A 13,358-nucleotide genomic window follows, 5' to 3' on the forward strand; every position below is an offset into this window, starting at 1 on the left:
GGCACTTGTTCAGCCCGAGCTTCGCGAATTTATTCGTGGGGCACTGGGAAGAACAGGTGGCTTGGTCCCAAACCAACAAAAAATGGAATGACCTTGTTAAATGTTGGTATCGTTACATAGACGACCTTTTCATTATCATTGAAGGGTCGGTGGAAGTAGCTGAAGAATATTTAGAGGTACTCAACGATAACAACAACAATTTGAGATTTACGGGTGAAATCAGCCAAAAGGAAGTAAACTATTTGGATTTGACTGTTTTTGTTGAGGATGGGAGTATCCATACCAAGCTCTTCCGCAAAGCAACCGCTGGGAATTCTACGCTGTATGCGACCAGCGGACATCCGAGAAGCTTGGTTAAGAGTATACCATATGGTGAACTATTGAGAATAAAAAGGAACAACACCAAAGATGATGAATTCAGGAAAGCGGCCACCAACTGCATACAAAGGTTCAAAGCAAGAGGGTACACGGAAGGGGTACTCAGACAAGCCTTTAGTAAAGTTGATGGTCTGGAGAGGAGTAAATTGTTGGAGGACAAATTGCATAAGAAAGATACAGATACTGGACAATTCCGGCTCATCACCACCTATTCTAGAAATTCCAATGAAATTAAACGAATTTTGCGTAAACATTGGAATATTCTGATGACGGACAGTGTCATTAAACAAGATTTGCCCTCCTATCCTCTAGTGACTTTCGGGAAAGCCAGAGCACTAAAAGACTATTTGGTCCATAGTCACCATGAGGAACTAAAGTCCAAACCAAAAATTGAACCTATGAAGGGATTTTTTCCCTTGAAGGACTGGGTTCTTTAAGACCCAGCGGTGCCAGGGCACAACACCTGAAACCTTCGTGGGTAACCTGCTCCGGCGTACGAATGACAGAGACACGGGACACTTCCTTCGGCGTCAAAGATTCAAGGTTTATTTACTGCAGGGAACACAGAAGTCACGACAAGTACAACACGTGCAACTTGGGGAGACTGCTTCAAATTGGTTCTGTGGATCGCTCCTTTTATACAGAATTTACCCATAGGACAACATGATACACAAAGGTTTACAACCCGGTTCCCATAATTATCCCCCAGAGGGGTCGCTTTGGTCACTTTGATACACACAAGGTCCGGAACATAAGTGCGGAAACATTTGGCGGTTCCCAACTGTAAAAACCCATCTTCCCAACATTAGTGCATTCCAATCGGCAGTAAAACAGATCGAAATAGGAACAAAGACAGGTGCAGAGGAAGATGGAGACAGTGGGGAGATCGGATAGGGTGTAAAAGGGGAGGTATCGGGAAACACGAGATACAGGCATCAAAGGGACGTGCCTAATGAGATGCACGGCTGAGACAATAAACCGGCACGGCAAGATGAGCCTCGAGCGGGGCCATCTGCCTTACAGCATCATCCCCCTCATCATAAAGACACTCACAAAGAACATGTGTCTTCCGCAAATATCTTGGGAGTCCCAGGGTCGCGAAGCGGACAGCGTCCGTTCGCTGGCTACTTGAGGGCAAGAGACAAAATGGATGACGTATCTAAGATGGAACCCGTGGGTACAGATGAAAAACCCACTTAACAAACGAACGGTTTAAGCTAGCACAGCGAAACTGCGCACACTTACTAAACTCGTCATTTGCGGTTCGTAGATACCAGACTCGACCATATTCGTGCGAGTCGAAAACATCACTTACGATTGTCACGGAACCTCAGACGCTCCTTTTGCCCTCATGTAGGCAAGCACTAGTCAGAATCATATTCGATATTCATCAGACCGTCTAGATGTTGTTGTAGCATAGCTCTGTCCAACCGAGTCCCCTTGGTAACAGGTGGCTGTCTCATACACGTTGTAGCACAGAGGCCACATAAGGCAGGACCGCACTGCACACAAAGGCAACACGTGAACAGGAACGCCACAACGACTCCGATGATCATCAGAATCTTCCAACCCCAAGTCGACATTAGGCCCCAAAACCATCCAAGTAGCGTCCAATCCCCTACATCCACGTGTATGGATTCGGAGATCTTATGCAACTTCGAGATGGCTTGATAGACAGTCGGAGCGTTATCAGGAATGAAAATACAGCAGCTCGAATGGATCACCTTACATACCCCACCTCGATCTGCTAAGATCACGTCTAAAACCATACGGTTTTGTAACGTCATAAGTCTATCCGCCTGAAGTTCAGTGGTGATATTACCAAGGGCACTGGCAGTAATATTAGCTGTCGATTCTACCACTCGAGTCAACTGTCTCAAGTTCCTACTATTAACCATAGGTCCCCAAAACGGGAGGAAACCCTTGAAAAAGTCTCCTGCCTCTTGACCGGCAGTATCCTCTTCGCTAATTACGCCTCTCACAACTCTAGTCTTGTGATAATCTGCATCTACAGTGAACGTCGGAGGCAACAAGTTTGCAATAAAGCATGAGCCCATGAAGTCAGAGGGCAACCATGCATACGCACGATCATGACAGATAAAGTATGTACCCTTGGCAGCCAAAAACACAGGGGACGAGACCATCGGCAGAATGTAATTTTCAGTGCAAGCACTCTCTCCAAGTCGGGCTTTCGATCTTCGGCCGCGACCTATTAGACAAAAATTACCAATGTGGGGTACGACCCATATCGGAGGCGAGCTTTTAAGCTGTTTTTCACTAGTGAACACACTATATTCGCCTCTACTTAGGACCCTATAGGCTTGTACCTCTTCTTCAGGAATAAGCGAGGGATCATAGATATCGCTATCTAAATCCTCTATTGCTATAGACAAAGGTTTCTGGTACGAAGTAGGACCAGAGTAGGGGGAACGTGGTTCTCGAATGGGGTGGAAACCCAGTGCGCTTCGAAACATTGTTTGAAATGCTCGAGCAGACCCTTGGGAACTATACGGTAACACCAGATATGGAATTCCCTTATCCGTAGTATGTGGCATCAACCCACACACCCAACAATTAGTAGTGTTAACCACTAACTGATGCTGATGAAGGAGCTGAATAAAGGAATTGTTGCGGAATTCTGCACGTCTAGCCTGCTCGTGTTCAGGTAAGATATGAAAAGAATGAGGAGAAACAGTGGAGGTAAGTTTAGGGTCAGGGGTAGGAGTAGGTGTAGCAGAAGGTAAGAAGTAAGACATCGTGTAATACACCCCACCCGCCAATAATGCAGAAACAGTCAAAAACAATACGAATATTTGGAATATAAAACATTTGGTACGACTGAGTTGCTGCAGCTTGATTCTTTGTGCTTGAGCTCCTTCCAAGTCCGTCAGCTTCGAAAATGCCATTCCCTATGACCGTCCGCAACGTTTCTTGACGCACTTCGTTCTGTGTAGCAGCAGTCAATCCCTAGGAGTTCCCAGGAACCGACGGTCTTTAACCTAGCGTCAAGACCTACTAACCAGAAGGAAGTACGCGCGCGGCCCTACGGTCTTTATTTCACAAATATATATATATGCGAAAACAATGTTTCTCAGCTGTGGAAGCAAAAAGTAGAAGGAACGAAGCTCAATGAATATGTACAAAATAATTACAATGGTACGAATGTTCAAACTGATCGTGGAAAACGGGATAATGCAATTATCAAGGGACAGAACAGGATCTTTTATTAGTCTTTAGTGCTGGATCGCAAAAAGTATCGGGTTTTCCCAGGACGTGTCTGTTCGTCAAACAAAGGATCCGTTGAAGGGACAGCGTCCTGTTGATCAGCTGAATATTCTGGTCTTGAGTCTTTTGCTGACAAATGTTCAACAGTGTCTTTTTGCTGCACTGAGGATTCTCCGACAGGTTGTGCGTCACTGAAAGGTACAAACGCCGGCAATCCTTCGGTTTCAGTTGATGCAATGCCTTTCCTCACCCACGAGTCTGCTGGTAACGGGATAGGGACCCTTTTGGTATGGGTGGCATGCACCCAATGCTTCCGCCCCTCAAGACGAACTGCAGTTCTCGTGGCAAGGAGGACCTGGTAGGGTCCAGTGAACCTAGGATCCAAATTGTTCTTGCGCGAGAAGTTGCGCGTCACCACCCAATCTCCGGGCTGGAGCTGGTGGCCTGGACCCTCCGTCTGCGTCGGCAATGCTTCGTGAACCTGTTGGTGAATTAACCTCAGTTTAGCAGTCAAGTCATGAAGATAATCGATCAACATTGGATACTCAAGATCACAAAAAGCACCCGGTCTAGGGACCCCCCAAACATTGGCAGGACGACCGAACACTATTTCATAGGGGCTGAGCCCTACTCGGGAGTGTACAGTTGCCCTTGTTGACAGTAATGCTAAGGGTAAAGCGTCAGGCCACGAGAGACCAGTCGTAGCCTGAATCTTTGCTAGTTTTAGTTTAAGGGTACCATTGTACCCTTCAACCAAACCAGCTGACTGGGGATGATTGGCACTATGGAATTTCTGATTAATTCCAAGGCCCTTACACACACTCTTCATCACACTCCCCACGAACTCACTTCCGTTATCTGACCACACAACTCTAGGCATTCCGTACCGAGGAAAATATTCCTTCAGTAGGATTTTCGCAGTAGACAAAGCAGTATTGTCTTTGAGAGGATAGGCCTCGATCCATCGGGAGAATGCGCAAACCACAACTAAAACGTATTTCAGGTTATTGCATCTCTCCATGTGGATGAAGTCCAATTGAATCACCTCAAAGGGACATGAAGGGGGAGCAAAACTGCCAGGAGGAGTTGGGGTTCCCTTGCCAGGATTGTACAATATACATACCATACAATTCTTAACCAATCGTTCAGCACATTTCGTAATACCGTCATTCTTCCACACAGGGGACAGCAACTTGCAAATACCTTTCGTACTAATATGTGCTAACCCGTGCGCCATAGTCACAACAGCCAGCACATACGCATCAGGCAACATCCATCTTTTCTGATCCGATAAGTCAATCCAACAACCATTCGCATCCAACTTTCCCGTACTTTCTTTCCACTTCGCCTTTTCAGTCTCAGTGGCCTCATTCTGAATTGCTCTCACACTTTCAATAGTGTCCTCACACATACTCGATTCTGTAGGCCACCTAACCGAACTCGTCACATACATTCGAGTACTAAGGTTCCGGGCAGTCTCCTTAGCAGTCTCATCCGCAAACGCATTACCACGACCTACATCATCCGTCACCTTACGATGCGCACTACATTTGACAATCGCCACTTGCTTAGGCAACGTAAGTGCATCCAAAAGATCATTCACAAGCTGGCCATGCTGAATCTTCGTACCATGCGATGTTAGAAAACCTCTCTCTCTCCACAACCGTCCAAAACTATGTGCGACGCCAAAGGCATATTGGCTGTCGGTAAACACATTCACACGTTTCCCTTTAGCTAACACACACGCTCTAGTGAGAGCGATCAGCTCTGCAGCTTGGGCAGAATTCTGATTTAGTCTCGCAGTCTCAACAACAGTATTCAACGTTACAACAGCATAAGCAGTAGTCACATCACCATTCGGCAACTTGAAACATGAACCATCCACATACAGTGTTCCATCTGGGTTTTCCAATGGGGTGTTTTTAAGGTCCACTCGACCTTTTGTTTCCTCCTCTGTCCTCAAATAACAATCGTGTTCTGTTATTTCATCTGACTCTGAGCTAATTGGTAACAAAGTTGCCGGATTCAGGACATTACAACGTTTTATCTGAATGTGGCTTGCCAACAGCGTCAACTCGTACCCAGACAACCTCGCACTCGTCAAGTGCTGAGTTTTCGTACGATTCAAAAGAGTATCGACTGCATGCGGAACCATCACCGTAAGCATATTATCCATGACCAATCCTGCTGATTGTCGGATGGAGACCGCGGCTGCCGCCGTTGCTCGTAAACAACTCGGCAATGCTCTAGCTACCGGGTCCAAGGTCGAGGAAAAATATGCACATGGACGTTGCTTTCCACCAAAAGGTTGCGTTAAGACACTCAAAGCACAACCTTCTCTCTCGCGAACATATAATGTAAACGGCTTGCTATAGTCAGGAGTACCTAACACAGGAGCCGAACACAATGAATCACGTAATTCAGAAAAACTTTTCTGACATTCTTCCGTCCATGGTAAAGGAGTCGAAACATCCTTGCACGTAAGAGCCACCAATGGTTTCGCTAGCAATGAGAAATTTGGAATCCATTGCCTGCAGTACGACGTAATACCTAAAAAGGCACGCACATCTCTTTGGGTTGTTGGCACAGCCATTCGCGCAATTGCTGCAATTCTCTCTGGGGTCAACCGCCTTCCCTCCTTTGACAATAAGTGACCTAGATAGGTTACTTCTTGACAACAATATTGGAGTTTAGAAGGGGACACCTTGTGATTTAACTCGCAGAGATGTTGCAGCAGCGATACTGTAGCAATTTTGCAAATGTCCTGAGTATCTGCAGCTACCAATAGGTCATCGACGTATTGGATTAAGGCCGCACCAGCCGGCAACGTAAACGCATCCAGTTGACCCTTCAAGGCTTGACTGTAAATCGATGGACTTTCACAGTAGCCCTGAGGAGCGCGTTTAAACCGGAAGCTGCGTCCACCAAGAGAGAAACCGAAAAGGTCTCTGCTCTCTTCTGCAATCGGAATGCTGAAGAACGCATTCTTCAAATCAATCACCGAAAACCACGATGCAGAAGCTGGAATCAGAGTCAGTAATGCCGTGATGTCAGGCACAACGGGGAACTGAGGAATCACAATTTTATTCACCTCCCGTAAATCGATAACAAAACGATAAACAGGGGGTTTCGAAGGATCAGTACGTTTTAGAATGGGCAATACAGGGCTGTTGCACACGTTTCCCCGTGTTTCCTCAATAACATCTTTCTCGATCAAATCATAGATGATCGCTAACAGCGCTCGTTCACCATCAAGAGAGATACGATACTGGGGAATACGTGGCAATCGCACATTAGATTTCAACTGAACAACATAAGGGGAGATGTCAAGCAGGCCCACATCATTGGGACCTGTTGCCCACAAAGATGCAGGAAGAGAACTCAATTCCGGTGGAAGCTTATCGAGAGACAAGTACATGGGAGAGACAACCCTCTCTCCCAGCGTAAGCTTTACACCCGCAGGAGAACAATACAAAGTTGCATACAAACGTTTAAGCAAATCCAGGCCCAAAAGATTTTCGCCACAACCCGTGGTTAAAATCAACGGAGCTTCTAGCTCACGCGGCCCAATTGTAAGGGGCAAAGGGCGCGAAACTGGATTGCTAACGGGGGCGCCAGAAAATCCAACGGAAACATTTGTTAAGCCAGACAAAGGTGCGCCAGGGAGTTTCGAATGCTTAATGGAACTTTTCGCTGCACCAGTGTCCAACAGAAAAGGCTCAACGACGCCCGATGTAGCAACTGCGACGTAAGGCCCTCTCTGATCAACCGGAACTGATACTACTCCCTCTCCTTGTCTATGGCTGTCCTAGTAATTACTATCGTCAGTTCCCTGATCGACGTAATAATCGTCTACATTGTACTGCGCAGATCGTCCTTGCGACGATCCACGTTGATCAAAACAATTATCGGAATTTGATGAGTTATCTGAGCGATCATTCTGAGCACCACGACCTCTACCACGTGGTGCCTGCTGTGAACCACCACGACCTCCTCTAGATAAATTACCACTATTACGTTCGTTTAGAACAGGACAATTGAATTTGATATGTCCCTCCTGTCTACAATAAGCACATTGATTGTACCCTAATGAGAATCTTTGGGAAGAAGAATCATTACGAGATTGTGATCGGTTCGATTGTGGCTGCGATCTATTTTGTTGCGAATTATTCTGATTCGAACGTGGAGGATACGCTTGCTGAAGCAACACCTTAGTTTTAAGCTCTTTCGTCTTTTTATCAACACGGTCGTTCTCTTCTTTCTCTCTGTTCTCATAATATTGTGCCGTGGCCAATATCTGAGCTGAAGTAGAAACGGCCCACGCACTTTCTGAATTCTTCAATTTATTGCTCAAATCGGGCAATAAGTTCGAAACAAATGTATCCACGAACAACCTTTGACCACCCTCAGTGCTCATATCCTGACCACTATGATCAATGAACGCCTCCTCAAACCTCGTAAAGAAATCGGAGACACTCTCGTCCTTTTTCTGTTTACAAGCTGACAATTTGTCCCAATTTACCCTCATAGCTGGCATAAGAGTTTTCATTAACGTTATTATTCTTTGAGGAAGGTCAGTAATCAGTTGTTCAGGCTTAGCCCCACCCACTTGTCGCGTATCGGCCGCAGCAATGGCAGCCCAAGCTCCACCTAATTCATTCGGATGGTTTTCCTGACGAATCTTAGCCCATACCGGTTGCGGTACAACATTACCAAACAGCATGTCAATATCGGCAAGATTCATTACCGTAGCGTCTACGAGCTGCGACAGTTCCTTATAATACCCTGCAGGATTTTTGCGAGGGTCAGGCAAGGATTGTTTCACCTGTAACACTTCTGAGCGTTTCCATGGGAGATGTATCCACACTCTCTGGAAATGTGCCAACGTCGGAGGTTGAGCATTAGGATCAGCTGGCATCCATACTGGTGGAACTTCGCGCATAGGAAATTGACCAGACTCATCTGGCTGTCTTTCGACATCCTCAACAAACAAGGCTTGAGGTATAGGAGTGGGACGAAAAGATAACAATCGTTCAACAGCACGTCGAACATTGGTATCCACTATCAGTCCAGTCGAGAACTGAAGCTGTAAATCAGACAAAGCGGTCAGCACCTCGTCAGGTGCGTCGGCCGATATCTGATCACGAAGGACCTTACACATTTCCTCGAACACAAATCTTTGGGTTGGTATATTGAATTGACAAAACGTATCGAGTACAATACGTGGTGGATTTCTAAGAGGATGCGTCATCCAACCCATCGCCATATTATATAGCGAAGCGCATTCCCTGTTACCAGGAAGCTGACTACGTCTCTGAGGACCATCGGAACCAGCGGACCCAAGAACAGGTCCGAGCGAATGAAAAAAGCTAGCCGCAAGAGGAGAATTACGACTACGAGTAGAGGGAGAAGTATAGGACACAGGACTAACAAGTGAAGGAGTAGAAACAGAAGCAACAGCAGGAGTTAACAGAGCAGGAGCAATAGCGTGAGCAGGAGTATGTGGAAGCGGAGGAGCAGTAGGGATAGCAACAGCCAAAGGAGCAGGAACAGTCGGAAGAACGGGTGCAGGTTGAGGAACAGGCAAAGGAAGAATAGGTGCAGGAATAGGTGCAGGGGGAATCACAGGAGCTGTGGTACCCTGTACATACGGAGGTGGCGACTGTAGGAGAGTAGGGTCTGCAATCCTATGATCACCCAGATTTTTTGCTTTTGTTTCACTGGTTTACGACTTTCTCTGGCTGTGGGCCTGCCAATCAGACCCACAGCCTGGCTGTTCTCTTTCTAAATTACGATATGTACCCTAGGTGCATTTACCAATTGGTACTGGGCCACCTTATCAGACCCTGTAACTCAGGGCATAGGTGTACCCAGGGCCGCCAGAGGCTGCAGCATGTATTATGCCACCCCTGGCTGGCCTCCTAAATTTGACACAACTGGCTGCATGACAGCTGGGGCGAAGTCGTGTAATCACCCTTTGCTTTGGATATAGTAGCCTATATCTAACCATACAATGGACACCCGAGTTCCTATCAGTCGCTCCTATGGCAGGCCTTGACAATCCTGAAGGCAGAGTGCATGGGCTTGTGTGAACTGTGTTCTGGCCCGAGCCGAGCCGGTTGCAGCTTGCGGAGAAAAGACCCAATGGCTGTTCCATGATAACGCGTACCACATCGGTAACTTCGGTGTCGCGTTATCAAGACATGTCGAGTAAGGTGTCATACGAATCGGGGTGCTGCCCTCTCACCAACCCTGGCGACGAGGTTAGCATTCCGCCCTTCTAGAGGGACACGACATGTACGTAACTGTGAACCCCGGTTAAAGTTAACGAAAGCCTCAGCTCCACAAAATGGAGGCTGCCACCACAGACACGAGTCTGACCTCCTGCTGCTGGGAGTCCTTCCAGCGAGGAGCACTTGGACAAAGGGTTTCCTGTCGAGGGCGGTGTTCGCACCGTCCCAGACAGGGTTTGTGTATTCTGGGTAGGTAGGGCTTTTGCGAGAAGGTGACTGCGGAGTGGCACCCCGGTGCTCACTACGCATCTGCCGGTCAGAACCAGTTCCAGGGGCGCCAGCCCTGGCCTGGGGAAAGTCCGGCAGGGGAGAGGGGTGTAACTACCCCCCTTCCTGGTCCCACCCTTAGGGCAGGACCTAGTCATGTACCCACCCCTTTCTTTAGAATAAAGGCCGGAGCGGGGACCCTTCCAAATTAGATCATCTTTGAATCAAGAATACTTTCTACGAAAGGACTTCAAGACTCTTCTCAAGATTTCTCCCTTGTGGCTAAGGAGTAGTCACCCTGCATCAGCGGGCACCATCTAAGAACTCTGCGGTTTGCTGTAAGTCCTTCCTCAAGGAATCCGACGGCCCAGCTCGACGAGAACCGGCTTCCCTGGCACCTCTGACCTCTACCCACGTCATCAGCTCAGCTGTGATCTGTGGGTGCGACGAGACCTCGAGGGACCGGCCATCATCAGAACCTGCACGCTCTTAAAACCAGCACGACCATCGAGGTAACTCTCTGGTGAGTGCTCTGGGGTCCGAGAAGCCCCGACCCTGAGCCGCTCCAGCACCGAAGTGCAGTCTCCCAGCATCTCCACGATCTGCGTGGGGCCCTTCTGCTCGCTGCTCAGCACGTTGTCTGGTCACTAGCCGCTGGCTTGTGCCCTTCTGTGACGACATCCGAGAATCATCACTGCTGGTCTGGTTGCTCCAGACTGGCCCTTGCTTCCATCTTTGCGAGAAGCACCCCGGACCCTCCTGGTCCACTCAAGACGCCATCTTAGGCCCACCACGTGGCCCTGAGATCTGCCAAGGCTTGTTGCCCCATTCTGGGCCCAGCGACGCCGACAGCATCATCCTTCGTGGGACAGCTCGCACCTCCACCGTGGTCGCCGACAACGCCTCCTGGTCCGTGAGACTGCAGAGCCTAGCGTCGCCCACTCACCTGGTCGAGGTGACGGCCAACCGGTGCCTTCCTGGTACCCTCTGACTACTGGCTAGTAGTACGAACTTGGTCCCCTCTGCTTTCAGGTTTCTTCAATCTCCGATCCAGGCTTGGATCTCTACGAACTATTCAGCACTGGTCGCCGGCCAGCAACTCCTTTTCTTCCGGCTCCTGGCTCGTCAGCGAAGACCCCGACGCCTGTAAGACTTGTGCAGCCGCAGCCCTCGTGGCTAGGTAACTCGGCATTTCGGTGCCTGCATAGCCTCCTTACTCTAGGGTCCCGAGTCCCTCGCTTCCGACTTGCCTTATCGGGTCCGCCCGAAACCTTAACCTTCCCGTGTCCTCGGACACTTGTTTTTAAATTGTGCACTTGAAGTATTTGCTAAAGAGATTTGGTTTGTGCTTAGTACCCTGTCCTCATAAAGAGTACAGGGCTGTTGTGATTCTTAATAAATATCCTGTTTATTTTCATAACACTTGTGTGGTGTCCTTTCACTGGGTGTTCAAGGGGTACATGTGTGGTAAACAGCTGGCTTAACACGGCCTCTCGAGTCTTTAGCCTTAGACTGCTCGTATCCACGCTACTAGGATAGCTGGTCTATAGGTTGACTTACAACCAAACACCATAAGGGTCGTTGGTACGATACATAGCGGTCGCTAGAATAGCGAACGTTGCATATCGGGCCAACTTCTCACATTGGTGAGCAGCGGTTGGGATTTGAGCTTGCTGTTGTTTTACTACACGTATCCTAAGAATATCTTGTTGAAAGATCGCACAAGTACTGTCAGTACATATAACTAAAAGCTTAGAATACTCTGAGTTCTACTGAACCAGCTGTTGTAGCTCCTCAAGGCTTAGCACACCTTGGCTACAACTCTTAGCAAGGGAACAGTAGGAAAACACATAGTGTAGGTAGGTGCATCACTTACACCACACTAGAAACAGTATGTCGGGCCAGGGAGGAAACTCTGAGTCTCCCCTTGTGTCAGTTGACCCTCCACAGGTCATCCCTTCAGGATATACTGTGCTGAGCTTCAAGGAGTTAAGACGATTGTGTCACTCCCGGAAGATTCAGCAGGGGTCTAACCCCACAACGTCCTTTCTGATTGGTCTCTTGGAGACTTATGATGCCAGGAGAGCTGAGAAACTTCGTAGCTCTTCTAATCCAGAAGGAGACATGCCTCCCCTCGAGGGAACCCGGGACGATCCTGACCTCATACACCTCGCAACTGAGAACGAAGATGGCGAGGAGGATGAGGATGAGGATCTCTCTGGGGATGAGGCAGATAAGGGACAGGTAGAAGTCGTCAGACTAAGCAGGTCCAACTTAAGCAAACATGATAGCGGTACTGGGGAACCCCTGGGGCCACTATCAGGTCAGCTTAACATTGGGAATGGACGAGCCCGATCTCTGTCAAGAGACTCTGGCGGATCCCTTCGAACCAATGGCTCTCACAACTCTTCTCAAAGAGGGATGACATCCCCTCAGAGGAGAGTGTACGAAGCTAAGGAAAGGGCAGCCAATCTGAGGATCGAAAGGGAAGAACTTGCCCTGGCCAAAGAAAGGCTTGCCTTTGCTAGAGAGCAACAGTTAAGTGGGGTAGTCCCCACTGGTGGCAGCAATGTACCTAGTAATAGGGAAAAGAGTTTCGATACGAAACACCTTGGGAAGATAGTGCCCCCCTTTAAACAAGGGGACGACATCCACAAATGGATTACTGCTTTGGAGAGGGCCTGCACTGTGCAGGGTGTTCCCCAGAGTCAGTGGGCAGCTATCTTGTGGCTCTCCTTTGAAGGAAAAGGAAGAGACAAGCTCCTCACCACAAGGGTGGAGGATGCTAACAATTACCAAGTCTTGAAGAATACACTCGTTGAAGGGTTCGGCCTAACCACTGAGCAGTACAGGGTGCTGTTCAGGGATACCCAGAAAACGCAGTCTCAAGATTGGTCTGATTTCGTCGATTGTGCCACTAAGGCTTTTGAGGGCTGGTTGCTGGGCAGTAAGGTTACTGATTATCAATGATTGTATAATTTGATGATGAGAGAACAAATTTTAAACAATTGTCAGAACCAGTTGTTGCATCAGCACCTTGTCGACTCGGATCTGACCTCTCCCCAAGAATTGGGAAAGAAGGCAGACAGATGGGTTCGTACAAGAGTTAAGCAGAACCAGGGCCAGAATCAAGGTGGTCAGAAGAAAGCAGACCAGAAGGGTAAAGATTCTAAAGGGGAACAAAATGACCAGAAGTCTTCGACAGGTCCCCAACAACCCAAAGAGGGTGGGGGTCAGGCTCCCCAAAAGAAGAAA

Source organism: Lissotriton vulgaris, chromosome 1_1 (genome assembly GCF_964263255.1).
Source record: "Lissotriton vulgaris chromosome 1_1, aLisVul1.2, whole genome shotgun sequence".
Lineage (NCBI taxonomy): Eukaryota > Metazoa > Chordata > Amphibia > Caudata > Salamandridae > Lissotriton > Lissotriton vulgaris.